The following is a 15,429-nucleotide window of genomic DNA, read 5'->3' as shown; positions in this document are numbered from 1 at the left end:
CAAATAAAGGGCTAGTCTCCCTATAGAGAACTGAAACCAAGAAAAAAATAACCAAATGGAAAAATAAACAAAGAACGTGAGAGTTCAGAGTTGGTGGGGAGTAGGTAAGTGCCTATTCAACATATAAAAAACACTCAATGTTATTCATAATGAGAGAAATACAATAGTCTGAGTTACACCAGTTCTCATCTGTCAAAGTGGCAAAATTCCCAGTGTTTGACAACACATTCAGCTGGCAAGGCTATGGAAAAATCAGCTTCTCATATATTCAGGTAGTGGTACAAAATGACAATTTGGCTACATCTAACAGATTACAGAAGCATCTACCTTTCCTAAATAAACATTTTATTTTTTAATAGTTTTCAATTTACAGAAAAATTGCAAAGATAGTATACCACACACCTACTTTCTGCTATTAAGATCTTGTATTATTAGTATGGTACATTTGTCACAATTAATGAACCAAAACTAAAACATAATCAACTAAAGTCCACTTTTTATTTATTCCATTAGTTTTTACCTAAAGATGAGAGGGAAAGGGTGCAAAAAGATAAACCAAAAAACTCATCTTCATATATGCATAACCCACGGACACAGACAATAGTGTGGTGTAGGCCTGGGGGTAGAGTGGGGACAGGGTGAAGGGGGTCAATGAGGAAAAAAAGGGGACATCTGCAATACTTACAACAATGAAGATTAGAAAAATAAAAATAAAAGCAGGCCCTGTGGCCAGTTTTTTTAACTTTTGATTTTTTAATATAACCCAATGCAATTTTCTACAATCATTTTTAAATAAATAACTTATTAGTAAAATTATGTTTTCAAAAATAGTATTTTTTTAAAAAAATCTTTGTTGAAAGTATTCACACAGAAAAACAGACTTCCTTGTTGTAGGTGACCATGACAGTTTTGAGCAGTGCTGCTCATGATTTTCTAAAATATCACTCAACTGGCATTTGTCTTGTGGTGTTTTTTTTGTGTGGTTAGAATGGGGCTATGGTTTTTTGGGAGGAAGATCATAGAGGTGAAGTGCCTTTCTCATCACTTCATGCTATCAACATGATTTATGACTGTTAATGTTAATTCTCTTAGACTGTTCAGGCTGCTAAAACAAAATACCTTGGACTGCATGGCTTATTAACAACAGAGATTTATTTCCTACAATTCCAGGGGCTGGGAAGTCTAAGATCAAGGCCCCTGCAGATTCTGGGATCTCTTTGAAGGGAACTAATCTCATTCATGAGGGCAACAACCTCACAACGTAAGCACCTCCCAAAGGCCCCACACCTTCAAATATCATCGTATTGGAAATTTGGTTTTAACATATGAATGGACACAAACATTTGATCTATACTATTAATATTACATATTTATATGCTGGGGCAGACTGGCAGACCCTGAGTGAGGAACGGATGATTACTCTGACACGTTTCTGTGAAAGAGAAGGCAAAGGGACTGCTCCTTTGCCTACCTCCTTAGGATTTTATTGTAGCAACAGCTTGAACTAAAATTAACAATTAGATACTATCAGCAGGGTAATCATCCTTGAGAAGACACATGCATCTGTAGTGTCCTTTAAGCAAGGACAGTTTGAAGTCTAAATATAAAAATTCTAGTAAAACACCTGGGGGCTTAAACTTGTTTGGAAAAGTCAAGGCAGGGTCTGCTGCCCTCGGCAAGGTCCCCCTAGAAGCCCCGACCTTTCGAATATTCCTCCTCACAGACTTTCCAACCAAGTCCCATGCTTCCCCATTTATATTTATAGTATCTATAATATATTTATAGATTGGATTCATAACATATAAAAGGTATATAAAATATATAGTATAATATTTACAGTATTAAACTTTGGTCACATGGCTGACATAGTATTTGTCAGGTGTTGCTTATGTTAAGTTACCCTTTTCCCGATTTTTCTACTCCTTAAATGGGGAGTATGTTATACCTCCTTGAGGGCTGAGTATCCACATAAATTATTTGGAATTATTCTGCACAGGAGATTTGTCTATTGATTTTATTTATGTATTTACTTATATCAGTATGGACTCATGGGTATTATTTTGTATTTTAATTACAACCCAATACTATCTTATTTTGTTGCTCAAATTATTTTAGTATGAGCCATTGGGAGCTCTTTCAGTTGGCTTCTGTGACTCTTTTACAAACTTCATTCACTGTTTTGTTTGAATACTTCCTTACTTTCCAGCATTACATTTCCAGCATCCAGGTTCACCTTGCACAGCCCTGGTTCCTTTATGGAAGAATGGTATTAGAAACTAAGAAACGGGCACCAGGTATGCTCACTGCTACTGGGATGTTGTTTCTTCTAAGCCCTCTCAGCTGACAAAGCAAGGAAATACACGTGTGTACAGAAACATTTATCATTAACTTAGAAATCCTTGTTCTTAGAATCTAATTTCTTTCTGCAAGTACAAAATACTATATGTATGTTATTCATTCGCCATTGTAATAGGAAAAGATAGGAAACAATCCAAGTGTCCACACAGGACTGAGTGACTAAATCATATACCCATGCAAGTACTATTCAGCTGTTAAAAATAAAGAACTTTATCTAAATACTAGAGGCCTGGTACACGAAATTCGTGCACTCGGGGTGGGAGAGGCCCTCAGCCTGGTCTGTGCCCTCTCGCAGTCCAGCAGCCCTGGGGGATGTCTGACTGCTGGCTTAGGCCCGATCCCCTTGGGCAGCTGGACATCCTTAGCGCTGCCAGAGGCAGGAGAGGCTGGCTTCTGGCTGAGTGGCACGACCCCTGTGGGAGCACACTGACCACCAGGGGGGCAGCTTCAGGGGGCAGTGCTTGTCATAGCGACTGGTTGTTCTGCCATTCAGTCGATTTGCATATTAGCCTTTTATTATATAGGATGAAAAAAATCTCCAAAATAAAATATACATTTGTTTATATTTCCAAAGAGAAACATTGGAAGATTACACATAAGAAATGCTTATCTATAAAAATATATCTAATACTAAATCAAAAAGATGTAAAAACCTAAATACTCTATAACCACTGAAGAAACTAAATTGGTAGTCAAAAATCTTCCCACAAAGTAAATGACAGGGTCAGATGATTCCTCTGATGAGTTTCATCAAACTCTCAAAGACCAAGAATTTCAATCTCAATTTCAAAGAATAGGAGAAGGAACATTGCTCAATTGATTTCACTAGGTTAGCATAGTCTTTGATCAAAATCAGATAAGAGTACTATAAGAAAAAAATTATAGGATAATCTCTTCCATGAACTAAATATAAAAACCCTAAACAAATATAAGCAAATTGAAAACAGAAATATATAAAAAGAATTATGAAAGAAACTCATTGTTTGCAAATGATATGATTGTATATATAGGAAATATAAAAGAATATAATTTTAGCATTTTCTTCAAAAGGTCTTACATTTTATTAAATTTTGGAGATTTGCTATTTTTTTAATGTATAAAAAAGATCCTAAACTTTATATATCAACAAAAGATAAGGGGAATATTTGAAGATTATAACCATTGCTAGGGAATTTAGATAAGAATATATTTTAAAAATAATTTTCCAAAACTTAAAATTGAGTTCATGCAGTAGAAAACAGTAAGACACTGGGAAGCTTAACAAGCAATCATGCTCTGGCAGGACTGCTCAGTTGTTTGGAGCATCCTACCATGCCACAAAGGGTTGTGGGTTCGATGCCTGGTCAGGGAACATACTCATGTCGGGAATTCGACCCCCCCAGTCAGGATACATAGGAGAAGCTAAATTCAATAAAAAACATATCCTCGTGTGAGAATTAAAAAAAAAAAAAAAAGAATAACCAGTCACAAACCGTCAGCTATGCTTTCCCAAATAAGGTAACTGCTTAAGCTATACCAATCAAATAATTTCCTTACTTTGCTTCCACATCTTCCATATAAAAACCTTCCCCCATCTACTGATGCACTACTAACAACCTTTGGCTTAGGGTTCCCCAATTTGGCCTTTATACATAAACCTAACAAAAAACCCCAAAATATAATAAAACTAGAAAATTCAAAGTTTTTAAAGAGAGAAAAAAATAAGATGGAATTATGGAAAGTTCTAATCAATTTGCCTTAACTTCAAATTTAATTTATATGTGACTGGTTCCTCCCCTTCACACTGCTAACCTCCAAAGTGTTTCTAAAACTCAAGAATTGCCTGAAACATTTATAAAACCCAAACTCAGAGATTCCAATTCAGTTGTACAGGGACAGAGCTTGAGATTTTACACACGCAGGCAGGTATTCACTTCTAGCTTTTTTGTTTGTTTGTTTGTTTGTTTGTTTTAAATCAACAAGAGTGATTCTGAAGTTCAGGTTAAGGCTACTGACCTAGAAAAATACAAAATAATAAACAAAAATGTAAGATAATAAATAGCAAATATCCAAGCAAATTTTATAACAAAAAGATAAAATGCAAAAACAAATTTCTTCTTTTGATGGATAAGTTATATGACCTGTTATTCTACTTTAACTTCAGAAACCTGAGTCACAAACAAAAGTCATAAAACAAGGACAGCAAATACTGTCAAGATGTCAAACAAGTGGTATAGTACAGGTGTGAAGAAGGGGAACAAAGAGGGTACAGTTAAAAGAAAAATTTGAGTATCAATGCGCTCATCAGGAAGATTATAACAGCTTTATTTCTAATTGGTCATTAGGTAAGAAACAATGAATATGCTACATTATTTAGTCCACTAGTCTATACTAACTACCCTGTCCCCCAGTACACCTCAAGGATGCACTTACACCCATCAGTAACACCAACTCACCAATACATTGATTCTCAAATTCGGTGAGAATAGGGAGGCATTACTAGAAAATCTAAGAAGTATGCACAGTTTAAAAAGCCAGAGGAATTATTTTGACATTTTGATTCAACTGTCCTTGTGAATCACTTATTTAGACATTCACTGACCCGAAGGAATGGATCAGCTAAACATTCTAGTATCATTACCAACAGTTCTTCCCATTATATTAATAATAAAATAATTTTTATTACTCTTTAATATAATTTTTATTACTCTTTAACTGTGTGAGTACCCACTAGGTGCCATGTACTTTGCAAAGTGTTTTACATGTTATCATTTCATTTAATTCTCACAATCTCATGAAGTAGGTTCTAGCATTTCCCATGCTAGAACCCACAATCTCATGAAGTAGGTTCTTATAGAAGAAACTGACCCTTAAGAGTTCAAGTAACTAGCTCAAGTTCACATGGATTATCATTTACTATTGAAGCAGTCTTTATGGAAAAAACAAACATATAACCAATTCTAAACTTTATATAATAAAAATGAGAGTTGTAGATTTTTTTCCAAAAAACAAAAAACTATATCTAAAATAAAAAGTGTTGTCAACCATTTTAGAGCTTTTGGGGAAGAAAAGGGATCAGAGAAAAATAGAAATGTAAATAAAAATATTTGGAGAAAATGGAAGGTCAAAAATCCATGCTCATAAACTTATGAACAAAAATTATTGCAAAATACAATGCTGACTCCACTGTTCTGAAAGTGATAAAATGTAGGTAAATAAATCATGACCTTGAAAATTTAACTGATATAAAAAATTTAATGTTTTAAGACCATATCATAAATTGAGGAATATAAAAAACCACGAAATCCCACAAATTATAAAAACTCATTTTTAAAATGTCACATCTCAAATGTTATCAAGCCATACTATCTGATTTCTAAAACAAATCTAGTTATATAAGAATCTACTATAAAAGAGGCATAAGTTAAAGCTCAATTACAAAACTCAATAAAATGTCTTTAACTTAAAAATTAGACTAGTTTTTATTTAATTAATCCCAATGAAAACTAAGCTCCTAGTTAAACAAACTCTCAGGGTAACAGGAAAACATTAAATACATTGCTCTATCCATTTGAGTGCAACTCTGTAATTCACTTCAGTAAATGCATTTAAGTCTAATACTATACTATATAGCTAAACTGCTAGATTTTATTAATAAAATTTTAGCAATTAAACCAAATTTTACTCGATTATTGACCAATGTTTTCAGACCTTATGAAATAGATACTTTATTTACATATAATTTGTAATTTTATATTTCCAATTTGTCAAAAAATAACGTTAGTACAGCTTATAGGTAATTAAAAAGGCCCAATAAGTCCTGGCCAGTGTGGCTCAATGGTAGCATGTGAGCCTGTGCACCAAAGGGTTGAATTTTCAGGGGCATATACCTGGGTTGCAGGTTTGTTCCCTGGTCCCGGTGAAGGTGTGTGCAGGAGGCAACTAAGGTGTCTCTCCACATTGATGTTTCTCCCTTTCTCTGTGTCTCTCCCTCCCTTCCACTCTCTCTAACTATTAATGGAAAAAATATCCTCAGGTGAAGATAAACCACAAAAAGAGGCTCAATAGTGCTCTAAATTGGCCTATAAACTGCTTCCAGATTACTCTCACACAAGTAATGTCTATGAGTACTCCAATACTCAAAAACCTTTGATGGATTTTTATTTTCTACTGCATTGAAATTAATTCTTGGCTCTTTCTAGGCCATAATTAATTTGACCCTAATTTACTAACTCAATGCTGTTTCTCCTAATCTCATCAATTCATTCATGCAATTGAATGAGAAATAATTTGGGGAATATACCAAAATTAAAAAAGCATAGTCCCTGTGAAGCATAAAGCCAGCCAAAATGGGAGAGATTGGTAATTAATTACAGTGCAATGTGTCAAGTACCATAGGAGACATAAGTGTTATAGCCAAATTACCATAACTCTGCCAGAATGGATCAAAGAAGACTTCAGAGGAAGTGACATTTATCTTTAAAAATGAGAATTTATCTCCAAGTGTCACAGCACTGTAATATCAAGACATTTCCTCATCTTTGTATCCTAACACTGACCATAGTGCTAGTACAGAGTATGAAGGGCACTTGAGATATACAGAGATGGATGGATGGATGGATGGATGGATGGATGGATATCCGCAAGGAAAGAGGAAGGATAGAAGGATAAAATGGCATACACAAATATAAATATACAGAAAGAATGAATACTTTTTAGCCTAAAATGGGGAAAAATCAAAAGTGGTAATCCAGATGAAGTTTTCAAAACCCTGACATATGAAAATGATAGAAAAAGATAAATATAAAAGATATTTAGGGAAATAAAATTAACAGGATTTAGTGACTGGACTGGGGGGGAGGGAGGGAGCACCTTAGAAAAACATAAGCTGTTGCAAATGGTTAGGCTGATGGCACTGTGATTAGGAATGGAGGTAGGGCACAATAAAAGTTCAACTTAGGTAAGGGAGCACTGAGAGGCAATATCTGGGAAGTATAGTTAGAAAGGAACTCAGAAAAAGAGGTCTGGAATGAATAGAAATAAAGATGTGGAGCTCGTCAGCATATCGGTGATAAAAACAAAGCACTAAATATGGATGAAACTGTCCAAGGAACACGTAAAATCTAAGGGTTGGGCCAAACACAGAACATCCCAGGCAACCAATACTGCTGTTATGTCATATTATAATACTGCCACATTTAATTATATTTTTATAACATTTACAGGTACTAAACACAATGTCGTGGACACAAGAAATGCTTTAAAAGTACTTACTGATTACACCCCTGAGTAAATTGGAAAATCATTTATTAAGTAAAGTAAAGCCATAAATAAAGGATGTCTTAAAAATAATTCAGCAAAACATGCTCAAGGGGTTAAAGGAATCCAAAATTTACTTCAAAAATCAATTTACTTAAAAAAAATCAATGAAAAAGTCTCTCCCCACCAGAAATAGCAGTGCAAATCAGTTAAAATACTGAAATCTGGAGTTACGTTACATTCTTTTAAAAGTCTATTTTTAAAATAATACATATTAATTTAAAGGATAATGCCTCTAAATTTGGAGTGTTAAGAGTCCCAATATTATCAATATTTACCAAGCTGTTTATATCATTTGACATTAACACACACTAATAACAAATATTAACCAATAACTGTAAGAATAGCAGTATTACATATATCATTTGAGAAGAACCAAATGAGTTAGTTAGTTACCTAAAATATAGTAAAAGATAAATTATTCTAGGGTCCTTTTCCCATTCTTTACAAATACTCATACAAAATTTAGAGTATTCTTGAAAGTACTTACGTACACTAACAAGTAATTAAACGAAAACAAGAATATGCTATTAAAAGGTTGACAAATCTTTTAAATTAACTTTTATGACAACAAAAAAGAAAGCAAATCTTTGTTTTTCACTTTAATGAACTACTGTCAGGTCAGTAAAATTTTCTGTTGTTTAAATGTGAACAAGAAATAAGATATATATCAACAATACTAATTTGCAATTTTTATATCATAAGGGTTGGTTCTCAGTATAAAAAAATATGCCCCAAAATGCACAATCTGGTTTTAGTTCCATTTTTCAGGGATATATAGCCATATATCAATAAAAACACAGTATCAAAATTTACACTTTAATTAAAATACGTAAGCAATACCAAAACCAATAGGCAATTATACATATATACATGTGGACATAAAATTTATCTACTTTAAGGCAAAAATTTCACCCAATACTGAAGTAAGTTACACAGAATGCCTCTGGGCTATCTTCTTTTTTATGGTATATGCTCAAATAATGCAAACTAATTTTAACACATGAAAAAGCAAAATAAGTAAACATATAAGTAAAAATAAACATATTTGCATCACAAGGCCAAGTATAATTTTTCTTTTGCTTTTCAGCACCCATATTTATTTTATGCCCATAGAACTCTAGCTGATAAATCCATGATTAAAACTAACTCTACAAATACTTTAAATATCTTTTTAGCATTTTGATTTTAATTCATTTTGAGGTATAAATATATCATCCCTTATTCATTTTGTATAATTTGATATTTTTATGAAGTAGAAGAGAGAATTTAAAATCTAATTTTGATAAACTTTTAAATTTACCACGTTAGACCTCTCTACAGCACTCAACAATCACATCCCCCTAGAGCAGTGGTTCTCAACCTTCCTAATGCCGCGACCCTTTAATACAGTTCCTCATGTTGTGGTGACCCCCAAGCATAAAATTATTTTCGTTGCTACTTCATAACTGTAATTTTGCTACTGTTATGAATCGTAATGTAAATATCTGATATGCAGGATGTATTTTCATTGTTACAAATTGAACATAATTAAAGCATAGTGATTAATCACAAAAACAATATGTAATTATATATGTGTTTTCCGATGGTCTTAGGCGACCCCTGTGAAAGGGTCGTTCGACCCCCAAAGGGGTCGCAACCCACAGGTTGAGAACCGCTGCCCTAGAGGCAGTGTAACATGGTTTGAATGCCCAAACAGAAATCTTCAACCTGGAGACAATTACTTAACTAAGGCCTCTGTTTCCTCATTTAAAAACAGGCACAATCAATAGAGAATGAAAGACCCAAAGCACAGCTTTAAAAAAATGTATTTTGTTTCTTACTAACAAATTAGAGTACTTGGTAGTAATAAAAAATTTCAAAAAGCAAGAAAAAAAATACCGGCACAATACCTATAGCAAGCATGTCAAACTCGTGACCCACAACCAATATTTTTGCGGCCCAGGCAATATAACGGTATGTAAGAAATGTTTTAATAAAAACTTACCTTAATTTTTACAATATCCTGTTATACATAATTAATAACAAACTACAATGTTCACTAATGACTGATTACTATAATCATGTTGCATTCGTTTCCCTTACACACCTTACGCACATGCACACCATTTCTCTTCACTAATTCTAGCAGCGAACATTTTAGCAGCTGATTGCCAAGTCATTAGTCTTGTACTGACTTGTTTGGTGTGCGCAACAGGAAATATTTCGCTTTTGGAGAACAAGAAAAATAGGTTTTTTTGCATTACGCTTATTAATCTGTGTAGTTATTCAGTGTCTGGTAAGTTAATGTTCAAGAAAATATATTAATTTTTATTAAAATGTTCTATTATTTTATGTTAACGATTACTCATTTATTTCAGCCCTTTGTATTCAGCATGTCTCTATCAAAACCTACGTTTCTACGAAAATTGAAGCTTTTTTTTTGCGGCCCACATAAACTTAAACTTTGTTTATTTGGCCTGTGTTAGCCTTTTGACATGCTTGACCTATAGGATGGGCTTATTGTATTTAACAAAGTAACACTTTGCATAGTACCTACCAAAAGATATTAAATAAGGTTATTTCTTTCACATAGCTAATATCAAAACATTTTTTTCAATAGATTTTTATTCATTACAGAGAGAAAGGGAGAGGGAGAGATAGAAACATCAATGATGAGAAAGAATCACTGATCAGTTGCCTCCTGCATGCCCTCTACTGGGGATGGAGCTCGAAACCCAGGCATGTGCCCTGACTGGGAATTAAACTGTAACCTCCTGGTTCATAGGTTGACACTCAAACACTGAGCAACACCAGCGGGCCAAAACATAATTTTAAAAGGACACTTTGGAGAGCACGATAATTTTCACTCATCCGAATATGCCACAGATCTAAAAACCACCTCAAATACAGTATTTAGTATCATATGTTACTGCAGAACACATTATATACAACTAGTGGCCAGGTGCACGAATTCATGCACAGGTGGGGTCCCTCTGGGTGGCCTGCAGGGATCGGGCCAAAACCCGCAGTCCAATACTGCCTGCATCTCCTACCTGCCGCTCCCACTCATCCTGGCCCCACTGAGCCTGCCGCAGGCTTGCGCCCAATCAGTCCCCAATTGGGAGAGGCTCAAGCCACTGCAGCAACTCTCGTCAGCCATGAGCCCTGCGTCTGGCGCCCTCCCAAAGGGAGTGGCCTGCGGGATCAGGCCGAAATTGGCTCCCTGGCGTCCCCCGAGGAGTCCTGGATTGCAAGAGGGTGCAGGCCAGGCCGAGGGACCCCACCAATGCACTATCAGGGCCAGGGAGGGACCGCGGGAGGGCTCCAGGGCATGTCTGGCCCATCTCGCTCAGTCCCGATCAACCGGACCCCAGCAGCAAGCTAACCTACCCGTCTGAGTGTCTGTCCCCTGGTGGTCAGTGCACGTCATAGCGAGTGGCTGAGCAGCCTTAGCATATCATTAGCATATGAACAGTTGACCAGTCACCGGACAACCAGACACTTAGCATATTAGGCTTTTATTATATAGGATAGCACTCCATCTACTAGATTTATAGATAGACATGTATTGATTTTCCAACCTGGCCAACAGAGTGAAAACAAGCCAGGAAAGGTAAGCCACACTCAGATATATTCAATATATTTTGCTGGCCATTGGCAATTATGCAGATATCAAAGCAATTACCAACTAAAAAGCCTGGGAGCAAAATAACAACAAAGAATCCACTCATGACAGAATTCTTGGCTTAAGATTATAAACATTTCAGAATTATTTTTTTATAGCCACTCTAACAGGTCCTCTTCCTACCACTTCAAAAAAATTACCCACATTATAGATCAAATGCTAGTAAGCTGAACAGATTTTCCACTGTAGGCAGTTTTTTACCTCACACATAATGATATGAACTGTTAATTTCAAAGCTCATTTTCAAATGCCATAAACTTATTTTTTAATCTTCATTTAAAATGCAAAATTCCTAAATCAGTTTATAAACTGCATTTTAAATAACTCTTTCCCATGTAAAAATTTAAGCAAAAATTACACATTTAAAATTCAGGGAACATAAAATTATTCTTCCTTCACATGTATGCAAGAAGGCAATTTTTAAGTAGATAAAATACTCTAAAGAATATCTAATAACCTGGATTTAACATGTCTCTCTTTTTTTTTTAACAATACATTCATTAAGGAAGTATCCACCTTGGAAGTATAAAAGCTATATAAGAGAATGCCATAATATGAAGCTATCTACACTAATAAAAGACAAAGATGCTAATTGACTGTACCTTTGCTATGCCCAAGCCACGCCCACCAGCCAATCAGAGCAAATATATGCAAATTAACCCAACCAAGATGGCGGCCAGCAGCCACGGAGCTGGAGCAAACAGGAGGCTTGGTTGCCCCAGCAATGGAGGAAGCCAAGCTTCTCACCCGCCCTGGCCGGCTGTGGCCTCCACAAAAGGCAACAAAGTTTCAATTACAGAAGATAAATAAATCCCAGATACCTGCTTCCAGCCAGCCTCCACTGGGAGCTTGGGTGGCTGGGGGCTGTGGCCAGCCTGCAAACAGCCATCAGCCACTCACCCAGGCTGGCCAGGCACCCCAGCAGGACCCCCATCCTGAAGGGTGTGTGGCCAGCCTGAAAACGGCCCTCAGCCCCTCACCCAGGCTGGCCAGGCAATCCAGCGGGACCCCCACCCTGATCCGGGACACCCTTCAGGGCAAATCCGCCGGCCCCCAACCATGCACCAGGCCTCTATCCTATATAATCCTATATAATAAAAGGGTAATATGCAAATTGACCCTAACAGCAGAGCAACTGGGAATCACTGGTCACTATGACACACACTAACCACCAGGGGGCAGACACTCAATGCAGGAACTGCCCCCTCTGCTCAGCCACAAGCCAGGCTGATGGCTGCAAGTACAGCGGTGGTGGTGGGAGCCTCTCCCACCTCCTCAGCAGCGCTAAGGATGTCCAACTGCAGCTAGGCCTGCTCCCCGCTGGCAAGTGGACATCCCCCAAGGGCTCCCGGGCTGACAGAGGGATGTTTGACTGCCAGCTTAGGCCCAATCCCCCGGGGAGTGGGCCTAAGCCAGCAGGTGGTCATCCCCTGAGGGGTCCCAGACTGTGAGAGGGCAAAGGCCGGGCTGAGGGACCCCCCCTGAGTGCACAAATTTTTGTGCACCGGAAATCCAATAATTTTAATAAAGACTAGAGAACAGTAATAATGATTCAAAATGTAGTGCTTTATAAATATTCAGGACTATTAAACAATAGGGACACTACTATCTTCGCTACTGAATATCTAGCTCAGTTGTCATTATAGCTTCCATTGTCCACAATAAAGTATTTGTAGTTTTATAGTCATTCATTTCACCAGTAAAAAAAAAAAAAAGGAGGTAAATATTGCTGGAAATTAAGAAAAAACAAAAGCCTTAACAGCATAAAGTATTTTAAATGCCATCTCTTTCCACCATTAATTGTAGGACTGTATCTATCTGAAAACTAAAAATATCAACAAATATATCCATTAAAATCTGCTTAGTCAACACAGCTATTCTGCTACAGACAAAATAAAATTTAATTTCTCTTTTTTTTGTATAACCAATGACTTATTAAAACAAGATTACTGGTGTACAAAGCTTACCATACATTGAATCAATTCTTCCAATTTCATCACTCTTTACTATGCATCTCTCGTTTCCTACTAGTAACCAGAGAACATTTGGCAACCTACACTGTTTCAAATACCTAACACTAAAAGTTACTTTTTTGGGCCTGAATCCAAGGATGAGAATAAATTACACATTTTATAGAAGCTTCTTTTAATAATAAACAGATTGGGATATTAACAAGACTTTAATTATTCATATACTTTTTCTCTAATTGTAAAAGTATGTGAAAATCTGAAAAATACAGAAATGTATATATTTTTTATCCACCCAAAAATCTTTGTTAACTTTTTGGTAGATTACCTTCTAGTGATAATTAAACTTCTATTATCTAATCCAGCGGTTCTCAACCTGTGGGTCGCGACCCCTTTGGGGGTCGAATGACCCTTTCACGGGGCAGGGGGTGGGGTCCCCTAAGACCATTGGAAAACACATATATAATTACACTGTTTTTGTGATTAATCACTATGCTTTAATTAAGTTCAATTTGTAACAATGAAATTGGGGTCACCACAACATGAGGAACTATACTAAAGGGTCACAGCATTAGGAAGGTTGAGAACCACTGAATTTTAATCAGACACTAATAAATATGGAGAAAAAAAGTGTATCCTCGATAAATAAATGTTATATAAAACATCAATTATTAATGATATGAACTGTTAATTTCAAAAACATCACAAATATGGTAAGTGGTGGTGATTGGAAGGGGTGGGGTAGAGAGTCCCACAATTCAGACATGGGTTCCTAAACTGAAATCCTTTCACAATTTTTATAGTGTCAACATTTTAATGGTAGCAAGCAACAAGATGTGACTGTTCTTACCCAATATCAACACTGATGGCCTACGTCAAACTGGCTTTACTTTTATTTTCTTTCACATTTCAATGTTTTTGTTTTTGCTGTAAAAAAATCAATAATACATTATATCTGCATAGTAATCTTAAAACAGATAAATTCAAAGACTGAGCTATTTTCTTTAAAGCCCAGCATTTAAATTGTTAGTGTTTCTGGCACATGAGACAGTTTATCAGATAAAAGAATAACACTTTTTATATTCCAATATTCTCTCATAAAAACAAGAATACTGTATTCCCTAAATATAGCCACTGTTTTTCCTTTTGATCCAACTGTTGTTTATGAAACAATGTTAGAATTACAAAGACTAAAATGTCTTCATTAACAAAACATCATCCCAACATTTCATAAGCCAGCTACTTAGTCTCAGAAGAACAAAACCAATGATATTACCACGAGCTAATTTTTTCCCTTAATATTTGGTTGAACCTTGTTTCTAGCTTAAAGGGAGGATTTTCCTCTACTCAGGCCATCAAAGGTCTTAAGATCCCATTCACTCTCTTCTGCCCAATGATTAACAAATAAACCTAACATACAGTAAGTCAGCTTTGCTCCTCTGACCTTCTTACACAAGCATCCCTTAAAAAAAATCCAGAAACCATCAGCAAAGTTTGAGGAAAGAATTGTCCTGTCTCTAACTCAAGCATTTCCTGCCAGTGACAGGTCGGGCTGCTAGGAATACACTTGGCTGACCCTCGAAATCGCCAACACTCCCAACAAAACTGGCCACTTTTGTATCTAGGAAACTAATTTGCCAACTTAAAGAGGTGCCAGACCATCACCAGCAACGTGTCTTTGGTAGACGTCGCCATAAAAAGGACGGACGAGCGCCACACATTGCAGCCAAATGCTTTTGCCATTTTTTTTCTTTTTTTTTTTCTTTGCAGAAGAAAAGCTAATTGTGAACGGCCATGTGACACTGTAAGATCCCAGAAAGGAAAGGGTGGGAGGAAGAGAGAAGAGTTCAAGGCAGTTCAGGGTCACAACAAGCTCAGGCATCCTGTCATTAGCAAACGTTCCCCCAGCTGAAGGCAAAACACCGCTTACCCGAAAAGGAGCGGGTGAGCAGCAGGGGGAGAACGCGGGGAAAACCGCAGGCGAGCCGCTGTGGCCGCGCGGGGGTGCGGGGCGGGCGGCGATCGGAGCTATCCAGCGGGCGAGGGCGCCCAGGCACCGGGCACCGAACGCCGAGAAAAGCCGCTGCGATGGAGACAATACTTGGCAGCCCCCCCCCACTCCCCCTCTCCTCTCCGGTC

General features: G+C 36.7%; 1 protein-coding gene across 2 annotated transcripts in view; it reads right to left on the bottom strand.

The window, feature by feature from the left end:
- Positions 1-15,353, bottom strand: part of CDK17 (cyclin dependent kinase 17) — a 92,329-nt gene extending 76,976 nt beyond the window's left edge. Inside the window, exons 1-2 of one of the 2 annotated variants that reach the window (XM_023749916.1) lie at positions 15,221-15,353; positions 14,141-15,092 (exon numbers count right to left, since the gene is read on the bottom strand). The gene's annotated coding sequence lies outside the window, so the exon portion shown is untranslated. The remainder of the gene's footprint in view (positions 1-14,140; positions 15,093-15,220) is intronic. The other variant, XM_023749914.1, reaches the window with a different exon arrangement.
- Between the last annotated feature and the right edge of the window lie 76 nt (positions 15,354-15,429).

This window comes from Myotis lucifugus, unplaced genomic scaffold (assembly GCF_000147115.1).
Source record: "Myotis lucifugus unplaced genomic scaffold, Myoluc2.0 scaffold_10, whole genome shotgun sequence".
Classification (NCBI taxonomy): Eukaryota; Metazoa; Chordata; class Mammalia; order Chiroptera; family Vespertilionidae; genus Myotis; species Myotis lucifugus.
Note: the sequence above shows the minus strand (reverse complement) of the source record. Positions and strands in the feature narration are given on the sequence as shown.